A 16,306-nucleotide genomic window follows, 5' to 3' on the forward strand; every position below is an offset into this window, starting at 1 on the left:
CAAGGGGTGTCAGGTAGTGGCTCAATTGTGACATAAGGGTGGTAACACATGGGTATGCACACACAAGGCACCATGTAGGTGGCTCGACTCAACTAGAATTTAAGTGTAGAATTTTACTGGGTTGAGATTTTTCCCTTGAAGGGACTGCCCTGAGGAGTTTCGAAGTTCAGGAATACGTGTTCAAATTTTTCTTTTTTAATTAAAAAAAAATTGTTATGTTTAGTCATAAATGAAGTGGAGCTCTCAATTTATAGGTTTCTAAGCTCGGGAGTCAAAAACAGCAAAAGGCAACCTCGTCCAGTCGATGTAGGGGTAGACCGGTTCACTAGCCGTTGGAGCATTTAATGCATGACAGGTTACCGTTGCCTCGACCAGACCTCGACCGTACATCGACCGGGAAGTGTGTGAACCTCAACTGGGAAGAGAAGGCTAATGGATGGGAGAGAGTGTTTTTGACACTCCTCGATCGGTTCTCGACCGGACAGGGTCAACCGATCGACCGGTTTCATACCCTATTGAGCCGGCTGGCCATAGCCTCGACCAGTTGAGCTTTTTGGCCCCGAAAACCTTCCTTTTGAAATTTCTTTCTTTTCTACTACTTAGGCAAGGTCTTTAGGTGAATTAATATGCCACTTTTGAGTCAATTTACCTAAGGTATATTTGATAAAACTCGGGTTTTAAAGAAAATCAAGTTTTAAAGAATAAACCGAGTTTTCTAAGATGCATGAAAAAGTTTGAACATCCTAAGTGCACTCATGCTATCATCTTACATTCATTTCCTTTGATCTCAAGTCTTCCAAGCATCTCGATCATGTATTCATTTGGTCATTTGATGAATTTTCGAGTTTATAGCTGAAATTCTTAAACATTTAAAACAATTAGTCACTTAACCATGGTTTGTTATCATCAAAACCCGATTAGGGGAACCCTTGGGCTAACAATCTCCCCCTTTTTTATGATGACAAACCTTGGTTATCTAGGAGAGAAGAAATCCCCCCCTCAATCCAAACATGGATCAATTAAAGCGAAAATTTTAAATGACAATGTGAATTCTGAAAATATCATATCATATATAATAATATCGCATATACACAACACAAGACTAATGATATGGAAATGTCATACATGTGTGTGCCCCCTAGATCCTAAAATTTCTCCCCATTTGGCAACATCATAAAGAAACGAAGGGGGGAGGGGGGGGGGGTCTCGAAGATATCAAGGCGGAGGTGGAGGAAACACTGAGCGAAGGTAGGTCATCATCTCCTCATGCTACTGATCCATACGCTCCTCAAGAAGCCCAAGTCTCTGATCGAGATGCTCAAACTGAGAGGTGAAGCCGGTCTGATACTCATCTATGCGATCCTCCATAGAGTGGAAACGAGTATCATTGACGACTGCAAGCTCCTCCATACAAGTCCCAAGAGAACTGATCTGAGCGGATAAATCCATCCAAGGCGCATGATCAGGTGCGTGAGGTGCTTGAAATGGTATCTCTGCGTGAGAAGGCTCAGTGAAGAATGACTCAGATGGTCCAGTTGTGTATGCCGGCTCAGATATCATCGGCTCAAGAAAGAATGCCTCAAACTGAACACTTTCCGTCTGAAGTGGAGGAGGAATGTCACACTCAGGCATGCTCTGCTCAAAGTCCCTCTGAGGGTCTAGCCCACTCTCCATCTCTCGAATCTCGGCCTCCTCCTCATCTCCAGGATGCATCTGTCCCTGCCCCTGGTCCTGTGCCGGTGGTCGCTCAGCTCTCTCGATCCAAGAGCCATCAGGGGCCTTCTCAAACTTCATCCGCCTCAGAGACTGCTCGTCACATGTGTCATACGTGGTTGGGGCCTCGAAATTTGTCTCGCGGCTCAAATCAACCCCGGCATCCTTGAATACTCTCGTGAGGAAGCGACCATAGGGGAGCATGCGGGTCTGAATAGCCTCTCTGGGCTCAAATCCCGGCACCGTGGGCCACACCTTGGACTCATACACCTTGAGTCCAACTGATGGTATATCGAAAATCCGGCAAATGCTTTCCGGACTCAAGGTGATCTCAACTCCTCTGATAGTGGAAGTGATCGGTCCTCCAACCCCGTAGGTCACCCGTGAGTAGAAAGTGCGAATCAGAGTCAGGAAGATAGGCTCCGAAATAGTCACCACTAGCAGCCATCTCATCTGTCCAAATATCTCCTCAAATCCAAAGTACTTAAGCTGAGAAAAATTGATGCTTCTCCCTAGAACAACTTTCCTCTGGGCGAATTTTTGTTTATATCTCTGGTAGTCTTTGACAGAGTCGAAAAGAGCGGTGTCGTACCTCGCCTTTCGGCGAGCCTCCGACTGATCTGGCTGAGATGGATCAGCAGGGCGCTTGCCCTGAGCCCTGGAAGCGGCTGACTCTCTCCTAAGCGCCATCCGAAAGGCTGAGATGAAGGAGACGAGGCTGAAGAGAGGGATGCACACACACCTGAAAGCCCTCAAGCGCGGGAAGACACTGACGCAGGCCCTGATGCGCGAACTGAGGAGGAACTTGCCCAAATGCGAAGCCCTGGGTCCCAAAATCCAAAACCCTAACCTCCAAAATCCAATCTGTACCTCTCAGAAGGCTATAATGGCGTCAAAAATCCCTTGAGGGCAGCTGGAACGGCACAAGGGTTGAAGAACCAGAAGAAATGGGTGAGAAACTGGGGCGCGGGAGGCTCTTTAAATTCTCAGCCCCGACAAACCGGTCGACCGGTTACTAAACCGGTTGACCGCATGGTCAACGCGGTCAACGTGGGCAACGCTTCGATTTTTGTCCATTTCCTTGCCTAGTGATCCTCCCCCTGCCCTTTTCAATTGAAATCCCCAATTGTTGTCTTCACTCTCTTATAGTTTCTTTGTCAAACTGATTTCATAAGTCATTAATGACCCTAAGAGTTCTCTTCCATAGGTAGCTTGGTCAAATCTTTAGCTTCTTGAATAGCGGTGACCTTTGTATGCCACTTTGAGGGGAGAGACCTCAATATCTTCATCACCTTTTCGGATTCATTTATGACCTTTCACAATGCTTAAAGGCCATTGACAATTTCAGTGAACCTAGTGATCATCTCAACAATAGATTCAGTTTCTTTCATGGCACCAGCTAACCTATCGTTCTGTTACATGTATGTTTGACCTTCAATATTCTAGCAATGGCAACTTTGGTTAGAGACCAGCTAGCCTTGCATCAAGCAGGCATCCTTAATCTTGTAATTGATTTAGGGCCTACTGTGACTGCTGTGGACCCTCACATGCATCCAATCTTCCATATAAGACCCATGAAGCCACATTGTAAGGGATAGGGTCCTGGGGTTTTGATCTAGAATGCAATTCTAGATCATATGTACGGTTTGCCACTCATAAAATTCACATGTGCAAATAAACATAACAAGAATTCCAATAAATAAATACACACATGGATGAATGCAACAAATTACCTGGAAACATGTTCAAGCAATGCATGGGCAAATTGCAATTTGAAGAAAGTGCAATTAACTTCTACTTAACCATGAAAAGAATGAACAATTGATCAAAGTAAGAAATTCTTCATATGATAAAACAAAAAAAAGATCCTATCCATAATACCCTTTTGATCAATAGAGAAAGAGACCTTTTTTGGTTGAAAACACTTCTTAACAAACAATGCGGTCCCTGCATATTTGGAGTTAACCACATAAATGTCTTTTGGCCATTCAACTTCAAAGTTGTATCATCATTTAGGTCTTTAGCAATCATGTTGTTTATTACAAGTTAAAATTACTTGTTTTTCTTTACATAAAATTGTATATAGTCAATTCTAGAGAATGGTTGAAACGGAAAGACAAAACATGTTGGTGGTGTATGATTAAGCAAAAAGTATGGCTTAAAGAGTAGAACAAAAAACCAAGATTCATGTAGCCAACCCCAATACTTGGGATTAAATCTTCATGCTGTTGAATTATATTCAATTTGGAGATCCATCAGAGAGTTTTTTTTCTTTTCTTCATCAAAATAGTGCAGATCAATTCTAGTTTAAGTGATATAAAACATAATGGTGCCATAAAAAACGCCTCAAGCATATCTTGATAATTGGAGCATCTTCTTGAATACTCATAAAAATTATCACATCAAATCCTCGAAACTTGGTAATTCTTCAAGACACCAACAATTAAAATGCTAAGCAAGGTCATCATAACAATTGAGAACACCATCCACACTCCCCATGCCCCAACAAATAAATAAATATAAAAGAAAAAAGAAAAAAATTGCACTTCCCTGATTAAAATACTTAGGCAGAAAATGTTATGGAGCCAACTATTTTCCTTTCAAAGGAATGATTCCATTATCAATGTGACCATTCTGAATTTTGAGTTGAAACATAGACCTAAGTCCTCTTGAATCGCCATTGGGGCTTGAACTTGGAACCTCCCACAAACCCTCCCCAACCCTTTACCACTTGAACAAGGCCTCAAGGGCATTAGGTCCTCTTGAACCTTGAAACAAGTTCTAAAATTTTGGGTCAGCTATACATTATCCTTTTGACAATTTTTTAATCCCATCTAGAATCATCTTCTGTCACACCAAATGGCCATGCACTAACTTGAAAATTTTGTAGACAAATGTTCTTGAGGATTTAAGACTTCTACTAAGGATTTAATTTTCATTGTCAACCCAATATAACCCTCCTCATTTCTCCTAGGCTGAGACCAGCTTTACAAAAAATGAGGTTCTAGACATGACACTTGTGGGAATGGAAGTGATGGGAAACGTTTAACTACTATACCTAGTGCTGGACATAACAATAGGCAAGTATGTAGTATATAATGCACATGACAAGTGCTGGACATCACAAAGCTACACCATAAATCTTTCATAATGGGCAATGCCTTCTCCCAGATATCCCAATTCTGAAACACAAATTGTAATCTTCAGATTAATCATATAATTAGGCATATTTGAGTAAACCATATATTGATGTATTTTGTCACCAATTCTACTTTCTTCTCTTTTACCATTCTACATTAAGCTATAACCACTTATCAAGAAACATATTTAGAAATGTATGAGAAAAATTCACAACTTCCTCATGCTGCTATAGACACCAATCATCATAAACATGAAAAATTGCTTAGCTGAGCAGCCTAACCAATTGATGATGAAGCAATTTCATCTGATAAAATTTAGCTTTACATCAAAATCCATTATAAGTCCAATACGCATAAGCCCAAAACACACTTTGAACCATTGCAAAACCATCTCTGATGTATAACTTTAGCTAGGACCTGCTTCACCATGGTCAGTTGCTTGCCAAAACTTAAAATTCAATTAGATTCCGCTGAAGAAACCATAGCTCAATTATAGGTTGTATTTCCTAATCCTTCTTTTTGGAAATTATTGTTGCACAGAGAAATTTGGGACCAAAATTTCATGACTTAGATTCCGAGAAATTTGACTTTGGTATTTTTCTGGATTTCACTCTTCAAGCTAAAGACTAGATATGTCAAAGCACCAAACACAAACAACAAGCTATAAAATTGATTATTTTTTATAAGTATTTCCCACATATAAATTTTTCATAATTGCAATATCAAAGAAAACTTGCAACTCAAAGCACTCACAGAGTGTTAAATGTAGATAACTAAAATTGTACAATAACAGATAGAAAAATCAGGAGAGCAAAAAATAAAACCCTTGAGATTGCAAGAACAGTAGAAAATGGAATAACATAATGCTTAACTAGAAGAGATTAATCAACTTGAGCCTTGTGTGCTTCAGCTTTTTATTGCCTTAATCTCTTTGTAGCTGTTAAAACAGCATTACAGTGTGTTTGGTTACAACAAAAACACATCTAGGTACAAGGGTTTTAGGCTTGAAAGCTCTTTTCAGCAAAGTTTAGGGAGGAGAAAGAAAAAATTTCATTATTACAAGTATTTTTTGGATATTAAGTATACAACTACTGTTCACAATGATGTTTTCCAAAAGGACTTTAGTAAGAAGTTACAACAGCATCAAATATATGCTTAGAAAACCCGATCACCAAGAACACTGATGAAAACAAAAGGAAAACGGAAAATCATGGATCAAAATCGATCTCATGCATTTGACTGGAATAAAAGCCCAAAGAATCTTCAACACCTCACATACCAAATTTCTACTACAGAGCCAAAACCTCCACAAATTTGTCCACAACACCTATGAGGCCCATGAGCCCAATAGAGGCAGCACCAACAAGAGGAGGTGAATCTGAAGTCTCTTTTAAGGAACTTCCATTACCTAAATTCACAAGTTACACAAATTAATTTGAGATGATCTAATTGTGCCAAAAATCTATTTAAAATAGTAAATCAAGAATGGTTTTAATAAGGAAAAAGAGGGCCAAAACTTAGTACGATAATTTATGCAAGCAGGCAAGCATATCTCACCCAATAATATTAATGAGGAACTGGTCGATCGGTTATATTCAACCGGTTGACCTGTGCACTCGACCGGTAGACACTGGTCATTTCTTGATGCACCACCCAAAATGGCCAATGGCTACCAGTTGCAAAACAACTTATGATCGGTTGATGTCGTTTCTCGTCCGATTGAAGCTGCCAATTTTTTTTTGCAAAAGCAAAATGGGAAGTTGCTACCGGTAGCAAAACAAACTGCTACCGGTTGATGCAATGCATCAACCGGTTGAAACTGCCCAAGTTTTATGAAAAAAAACTTAAAGTCGCCTAACCATATTCGTAGACATTATAGTTGATTAGACCAATGGAGGAGAATACATACATTTTATGAGGAACCAATACTCAATATAACCTTCCTAACGCGTGATTCTGCTATGCTTTTGATGGAAATAGTCATAACCTTCCTTTTGCCATCCGAAACCAGGGATTACAGACTCAATATTTAAAACACAAAAATATTCATGGCACCCAAATGGGAACCTCAATTATGTGATGTCCACCAACAATTTTAAATCTACAGAAGAAGGTTTAAAGAGATGAAAATAACCTATATATCAAGAGCTATAAACAAAATAAGCTAGATATAATATATACATGTAAAAGAAAATACATCATCCATATACCATCATCAGCATTGAGCGAATACATTTATGCCATTTATGTCAATGGCCGATCACTACATCCATAAGTAATACGAGAAGTCATAATTACAAAAGGTCATTTATATTAGCCAAATGTCCAAAAACAGAATGAAAGTTTAATAACTACAAAACTAGTACAAAATGTAGAAGGGGTCATATATGGTCTGGTCCATGAAGCGGGAAGTGGGATCACAAGAATACCATCATCTCATCATGCTGGCCTCGTATAACTTGCATACTCTCTTTGACTTCCTCGTGTAAACCATCAATGCGATTCTCCAGAGATGTCAAACGTCGGTCATTGGCTAATACAATCTCCTCCAAGCGGGTACCAAGGGAGCTAATCTAGGCATTGAGGTTGTCTGATGCCTCAGAGTCGTCCGATCCAATTAGTGAAGGATGATTTGTTAACGCCCTAGCTCTTACACCACCTGTTGACGGTATTCATGTGACATTTGCTTTTTCAGAAGTTCTTCCCTCTACATCCTGATCTTCATATTCTTCATCCTCGGAGGACCCATTGTCTGAAGACACATCAACCTCTGAGAGGGGAACGGAAGACTTCCTTGCCCATGAACCATCTTTCTTCCGAACAAAATGCATGCGCCGAAGTGAAGCCTGATCATATGTATCAAATGATTTGAGTTTTTTCCCGTCTGTCTCATTGCGCAAATTGACATTGAAGTATTTGACAATCTTTGTGATAAACATGCCATAGGGGAGAACTGAATCTTCGCTGATTGAACATGCTTTCATATGTTGGAAAATTATGTAACCAATATTAACCTTTCTTTCTGTGAGAATGCTATCAACCAAAAAAGCGTCCAAGAAAGATACATCATCTCGGTGCCCTCCTTTAGGGATGAAAATGTACGATATCATGTGATGTAGGATACGACTCAACACAGTCAACAAATCAGAAGTTGGTCTACTAGATCTCGAGTAACCACATAGCCTTTGTATAGCTTCTGCAGGTTTGAAACCTTCCACCCTTGGCCATTTCTTAGCTTCATACAAACAAACCCCTTCATTTGGAATCTCTAAAATCTGACAAAGTTCAGCAACATTAAAAACGATCTGTACACCGTTAATCATGGTAGTAATGGGTCCTTCATCTTCGAATGTCATATTGGAGTAGAAACATTTGACAACCTTGGGATAAAGGAACTCTTTCACAGAGACAATAGGAAGCCAACCCATTCTCACGAAAAGCACATCGAAATGGAAATAACTGAGCTTTGCAAAATCAATGTTCCTACCCGGGATTACGGTCCGATTCGCAAAGTGAAGATGAAATCGTTGGGCTAGTTGTGGGGTTGTGAACGAAGATGGATCAAAGGTGGCCTTTTTTTCGAATCTCAAAGCTTTCTTCAACGACCGATCGTTTCCCTTTGAAACTGGGGTGTAGTGCTTCCTCGGTTTGTTTCTGTTTGCTGCCGCTGCTCCGTTGTGGGTTGGATCTCTTGCCTTTGGTATCAGCCATATGTGCTTCCTCTCTTGTCTTCCCTTTGCTGCCAGTGGAGGTGGGTTCGGTTGGAGCTCGTTTTGGAGCCATGGCCGCTTGGTTTGGGGTAGGGGTATTTCGTGAAGATGGACTAGAAGGAAGTAGAACACGGAGGGGTTCAGGGATGGAAGATCGGTTGGCACATGGGTATTTCATGAAGATGAAGAAGAATGGTTGAGAGACGGTCGACCTTCCTATTTAGTGTAATGAAATTGTAGTTTATGGTTTTGATAGGAAATGAACCTGTAGCTTATCAATTCCTACATTTTAAATAAGTTCTCATTTTAGATATATTAAAATTTAATTTGCAACCATATTGATTTTAAAGTTTCCAAATCGAAATAATTTAATATATAATTGATTGTATTGAAAAATGTTTGGATATACCTTAATTAAAGTACAAGAGGTTTTTTTATAACAAATTTATATTAAGGAGAATATAATATGAGACCTTATTTGTAGTAATAAAGAATAATTAACTAACCTTTCTCATAACTAGGATATAGTATGATGATTTTATTAAAATATAGTTAGGTTAATACATTAAAATGTAGAATAACAACCATATACTACGATAGCAATTCAATTATTTATGGTTCTAAGACAAACATTTTAAATAACTACGATATAGCATGATAAGTTAAATAAATTAATGGAACTGAATTTATTAAAAATTTGTCATAAGTATGATATCGTAACATAACTCATTTAAGTAACTAAGTGTAATTAAGTAACGTATCTCATAATTAGGATATAGTATGAGGATTTTATTCAAATATAGTCTAGTTAATATAGTCAAATTTAGCATAACAACCATATAATACGATATGGGCATTTAAATTAATTTATCGTTGTATGACAAACATTTCGAATAAGTACGATATAGCATGGTAAGTTAATTAAATTAATGTAACTGAATTTATTAAAATTTGTCATAAGTATGATATCGTAACGAACCTCAATTAAGTAATTAAGTTTAATTAACTAACCTTTCTCATATATAAGATATAGTATGATTCCTTAATTACATATACAGCACGTGAATTGATGAAACTCTATACTAAGTATGAAATGGTATGAAAACATAAAGACAATAAATTAATGAAAGAACATTAAGATATGTAAATATTATCAATCAAAGCCAAATCTCCACTTTATATTTTGTTAAGTTAAACATATATCAATTGAAATGGGTGTAATAATCCACATTAGGCTGACTTTCCCTCTTGCCTATAAATGTTGTATTTAATGTCACCTAAAAAATGATGCAAAAAAGGCAACCTTCAACCACCAAATGTACCATTATGGTGGTTGGTTTTGCTACACCTGGCAACATATTAAAATATGCAATAACTTCATGCAACAACCACATATAAATGTTAGTATATATTTGGGGGGCAACATACTCTAAGGAGTCTAGAGAGTGAATGTGGTCTTCTATAAAGTAGAGCATAGCTTACAAAAAACACATCCGGAAGACAATTCTTCAGGTTCTGCTGCAACTCACTTGCACATTCCATTTTGAAGGTATGATCATGAACTTCATAAAGATTTGCTATACAAAAGCCATAAAATTTTGTATAAAACTGAATTGCCTCTACTTTCGAAGTGATGGGCAAATTATTTCCAAACCCTAATAACAGGTAATGTAATAATATGTAATGATTTTAAAAAGTGTGGATTGTGATTGTCTAACTTACTTTGTTACTATTTTGCATGAAATGACTTCTTAAATGGTGAATTCATGGGGAAATACACACGTGTGCAGTGTATACCGGTAGAAGAATTTCTCAACCGGTTGAATTATTTCTCAACCGGTTTGAAGGTTTCCTCAGCCGGTAGACACTGGAAAGTGGGAAATTTTTTAAAATAGACACCAATAGGTCGACCCAATTGAAACCGATTGAATTGCTTATGCCAACTTCCATTAACAAACTTGAGAATGGATGACGTATCTGATTTTGGTTTATCTTCAATCTAATTTACTAGTTCATACTCATTTGAATTTTTTTAATGCATTTATATATAGATTAAATAATTTTAAAATACGTAAGTTTGTATTTAATTTTAAGCCATATATTGTTAGCTTTAATATATTTCATAAAACAACTAAATATTCCAAAATAATGTCTTTTCTTAGTACTTTTTAGGAACCATACATAACCTAATATATTTAAAAACAACAATTTTTTTTTATTTTCTAGATACTTGCTGGGACAAACCTAGCCTAATGTATTTTAAAAGTACGACAAAGAAGGGAAAACAGAACATCAAATCCCGTAGACCTCATTATTTGATCATTTCAATTATGTTGAAGAATTGTACTTAAGCAAAACAAAAATTTAAATGTACTACAAAAGAGAATTAAGGAAATGTGAAACTTGTTTTCATAAATATAATATAACAGTGAGGAATATGAGATTTGTTGGTTTATGGAGCGTTAGGACCACTTGTTTGGTTTCTTGTATATTCCAATGGTTGGACCACTTCCTCCTTGAATGTTCCAAATTGTTTGATCCCCACAATAATTAATATGTTTGTTTTTTATTTAGAGGATATATTTAAGAAAATAAAGTATTGTGAAAAATATTAGAATATTTTTCTACATTTTTAAAATATACTATATGACTTGATTATAGTAATTATGGTATGCATTGTACATATTGTTAATAATATCAACTTCATTTTATACATATAGAGAGAAATTGAATGTGTAACAAAGAATCATATTTAACTAATAATGAATTTGTAGTATATAAAAATAAAATATTTAGAATCCATTAATTTATAAATTTTCATTTCCATAACCTATTTATTATATTTACCCTATTTTCTCGGAAGCCTTTTATTTTTTGAAGAGATTGGGTAAAACAAACACATAAGAAATATGCCTCGGTAACAAAATTTTCAGGTGAGATTAAATAAAATAATGGATATGTTATAGCTTTTGATTAATGTTGATTCTTGGGCCTGGGCTTATATGTGGCATATTGTCAAATGAAAACATTGAAAAGGTAAATGCGTTAAACCCATATTTTTAAATATCCTATGTGGACTTTATCGTAAATAATATATCAATCAATATGACAGTGATATGATAATTTGTTAAGGTATTATGGAGACACTTTTTGACATAATTTATGAAATGTAGGTGATGCAATTGGTAATGGAGGAAACAATCAAGCAGGAGTTTGAAGTGAAAACGGAGGACGTTGTCAATGATGATGCATATACAGGTGGAACTTACAAGCTAGGTGGAAACAGTTGGGAAGAGAAAGTGTTGAAAGGTATTTCAGTTGAAGAAGTATGCAAAATGCAATTCGCTTGCATAGACGAGGCTGAAACATTTTACAACATGTTAGCAAAACTAACCGGCTTTAGTATTCGAAAAGATGATTTGAAGCGAGACAAGAATGGAGATATAATATCTCAAAAGTGGGTGTGTTCCAAAGAAGGACATCGAGCGACAAAGTTTTTTGACAATGACAACCGATAGCGTGAGCCACGATCGTTGACTAGAGTTGGATGTGAAGCTGCATTTCATATAGGCTTGAATAGAAAATATGGAAAGTGGATTGTAAAGGAATTTATAGAAGAACATAATCATAATTTGGTCGATCCTATTAGCAGACAATTCCTTCGCTCTCATCGAACAGTAAGTAATCCAAATAAGGCACAAGTTGATGTTTTACGTCAAGTAGGTGTTAAAACCACACAAATTATAGACTATATGGTCAAACAATCAAGGGGACATGAGCACATCGGTTTCACACAAAAAGATATATACAATCACGTTGATGCAATGCGTAGAAGTGAAATTAAAGACGGTGATGCAGAAGCGGCATTGGCTTATTTGTGTGGAAAGGCAGAAATGGACTCTTCATTTTTTTATAAATTCAACATTGATGAAGAAAGTCAACTAGCAAATTTGTTTTGGGCTGATTCAACTGCTCGAATGGATTATGCATGTTTTGGAAATGTCCTAGCATTTGACACAACCTATAGGACAAATGCCTATAAAAAAGCCTCTAGTAGTGTTGGTCGGTGTTAATCATCACCACCAAATTTTTGTATTTGGTTGTGTGTTATTGATAGATGAAAGTGTTGGGACATATGAATGGGTGTTGGAGACATTTCTTGATGCAATGATGAATAAGAAGCCCGTATATGTTGTAACCGATGGGGATAAAGCTATGCGTAAGGCAATTAAAAAAGTATTACCCGATACATGTCATCGATTGTGTTCATGGCATTTGCAACGAAATGCATTCACGAATGTGCATATTAAGGACTTCTCAAGCATCTTTGCAAGGTGCATGTTCATGCATGGGAATGAAGAAGAATTTGAAAAGGTTTGACATGAAATGGTTGCAAATTTGGGACTTAATGAGAATCGTTGGGTGACCGAGATATATGGGAAACGTAAAAGATGGGCAGAGGCGTATTTACGTGGAAATTTCTTTGGAGTGATGAGAACCACACAAAGGTGTGAGAGTATGAATGCATCTCTAAATAGATTCTTAAAAATTCGCTTGCGACTGTATGAGTTTGTACAACAATTTGATAAAGTCATACTGAGAATACGGCAAAACGAGGCAAAGGCAGAGTTCGAGTCAAACAATTTTTCACCTGTGCTTTCAACCAAACTATCCATACTTGAAAATCATGCTGCGACGGTATACACGAAAGAATCTTTCCTTAAATTTCGTGAGGAGATGAAAAATGCAGAGTTATTCTTTGTGGTAGGTCTTTTAAGTGATCATTCAATGCGGGCATACACATTATCTAAGTTTAGACACCCGAACTTAAATTGGGAAGTACAATTTTGCCCGGATATTGTAACATTAAAATGGTCATGCATGATGTTTGAGTCAATTGGCATCCCATGTTGCCACATGGTGGTTGTTATGAAGATGGAGCATTTGGAAGAGATTCCTCAGTCATGTATTATGAAGAGGTGGAAAAAGTTAGCAAAGGTGTATACAAGATCAGTACCAATGAATGAGACGGATAACGACATGGATCGGTTTGTACGATATGGATCATTGAGTTCGATGTGCAACAAGCTCTCCTACTTTGCGTCAGATACGTCATCTTCATTTATAGAGGCCAAAAATGAAATACAAAATTTGACGGCGAGAATGGAGGAACTCTATAACTATAATTTGAAAGGGAAGAAAATAGCAGCAGATGGAGCGACAGGCACTAACCAAGTTCGTGATCCAAATATTGTGAAGACTAAAGAGAATCCAGGCAAAGTGGCAATGAATGTTCAAAAGGGAAGACGATGCAGTCGTTGTAAAAGAGTGGGTCACACAATTCGAAAGTGTCCAGAAGCTACAATCCCTCAAAATGCTCAACCGGGTTATATGGTATGTCATATTCAATAAAAAATTGCCCCTAAGATTAATTTTTGTAGTTGTACTTACATAAATAACTAACATAATTGTTTTGATGGCATTATGAGTACGTAGGAGGAAACTAATTTGTCTTCCCAATGTGACATTCAAATGGAAATGATGCCTTCAACAAATTCATCAGTTGACATTTTTGCAACCGTACATGTATGTACAATTGGCTTGTTATATAATTTCCAAACATTGATAACATCTAATTCAATAATAATTGACAACACTTAATTATTGAAAAATGCAGGGAATGTTAGGGAAGCATTTGTCGAATGACCGATCTGACATGTACATAGATTGTGGTGAACTTAATAATGTAAGATCGGGAATAAAGAAACACTTTTGACATGAATTTGAGCTATGCATTATTTAATGATTAGGTTTAATTAATTGGAATGGAATTGGACAGCTGAAAAAAACAATGGAATGTGCATGTGCAGATAGCAGGATTTCAGCAACATGAACAAAATATGACAACACCATGTCAAGGTGGGGATCCAAACAAATATCCAAATGAAAAGGATATGCAACCTTTTTTTTATTCCTTAACGGAGTAAGGGATGGTAGGTATTAAATTAGTATTTATATTAGTTGACGTTATCACTTCCACTAATGTGTACTTTTAACTCAACTATTTAATGAAAAGTTTGAATTTTGATCAAGAGTCAAGTTGATTGATAGAATGCAATATCCTCTACATTTATAATTTAATTGATAACAAGTGATAAAATGATTGGTAAATGGAGAAACTGATTCATTTATATCATGTCGAAAAAAACGGTTAATTATGCAGATTTAATGAAATTCAATTGTGGTTAAAGTTTGACAATTAGGTGGTTATGAGTTAACTATAGGAAAGTAATCAATATGATGTAATTCATATGAAATAGGTAAAGTTAGTGATTTTACTCAAAATGGGTAAATCGTAGTTAGGTAATTTGTAATGGCAGTTTCCATCAATTTCAAACCTTTTAATTGAACTTAATGGTACATTGTCGAATGTTTATGTAGTGAAAAGTTATTGGTACAACTCATACCCTTTTTGTGGACGGTAGGTGTACTCCTAAATTGCACAATAGCATTGCAGAAGGCAACCGGCTGAGATTTGGCCTCAACCAATTGAGAAAATTTCTCAACCGGTTGATAAAATTCCTCAACCGGTTGAGACCATTCCTCAACCGGTTGATACCATTCCTCAACCGGTTGCCATTGGTTAAAAAAACCATCAACCGATTGAGAAAATTCCTCAACCGGTTGTTACAATTCCTCAACGGGTAGCCACTGGTGAAAAATACCCTCAACCGGTTGATAAAATTCCTCAGCCGGTTGCCACTGGTTACAAAAAACGTCAATCGGTTGAGAAAATTCCTCAACCGGTTGATACAAGCGGTCGACCGGTTGCTCCTGGTTAAAAATACCCTCAATCGGTTGAGCAAATTTCTCAACCGGTTGATACCATTCTTCAACCGGTTCCCACTGGTCAAATCATTCGTCAACCGGTTGAGACAATTTCTTCATTGATCAACTGCTTTCCACAACTCAAAAAATTGCTCACTCGCTTTAGAAAATTCTTCAATCACTCAATTGAACGCCGACACCGGGTGATTCTGCGTCCAAAATTGTTTGAGCTGGTTGGGACAAATCCTCAACGAGTTCACACTGCATCCATAGGGTCATTATCCATATGAGGCATTCTCAACCGGTTGGCATAATGCGTATGCCTATGAAAAGTGGACTTAGCTAAATCGTTGGACTGGTTCTTACCGGCTCAACGTCATTCGTCAACCGGTCTACTAATGTACTAACTATATATTTTTAGCATAGATAAATGAATATTTACAAATCTGAATATTTACATGTTGAACATGAATGATACCAATATATTACAATTTCATTTTGACTACCATATTGAAAGAAAAGTATTTGGATATTCAAATAAAATGGACTTAATCATTAATGATGTATGGTCATCGAATCTCACAACTTCCCAATAAACATGACGATATGTGGAGATGGAAATGATAAATATTAGAAAAAGAACAAATATCATAATAATAATTTTTTCATTGCTCGTGTTGACGTCTTTGTACAAACAATAGCCACAATGGTTTGTTTTTCTCTATTTCCCTTGTGTAAAACTAAATCACATGCTATTTCTCGATGTATTTTAATAGAATTACAAAAGTCGGAGATCGTCATCAAATCACCATTTTTGAATCTCTGCATATGTCTAATGACATGCACTCCACAGTCCCGCCTAAGAAAGAGAAAAGAAAAGCAAAACAACTTATTGAATGGTTGTCTAATTATACC

Source organism: Vitis vinifera, chromosome 12 (genome assembly GCF_030704535.1).
Source record: "Vitis vinifera cultivar Pinot Noir 40024 chromosome 12, ASM3070453v1".
In the NCBI taxonomy this organism is placed as follows: domain Eukaryota; kingdom Viridiplantae; phylum Streptophyta; class Magnoliopsida; order Vitales; family Vitaceae; genus Vitis; species Vitis vinifera.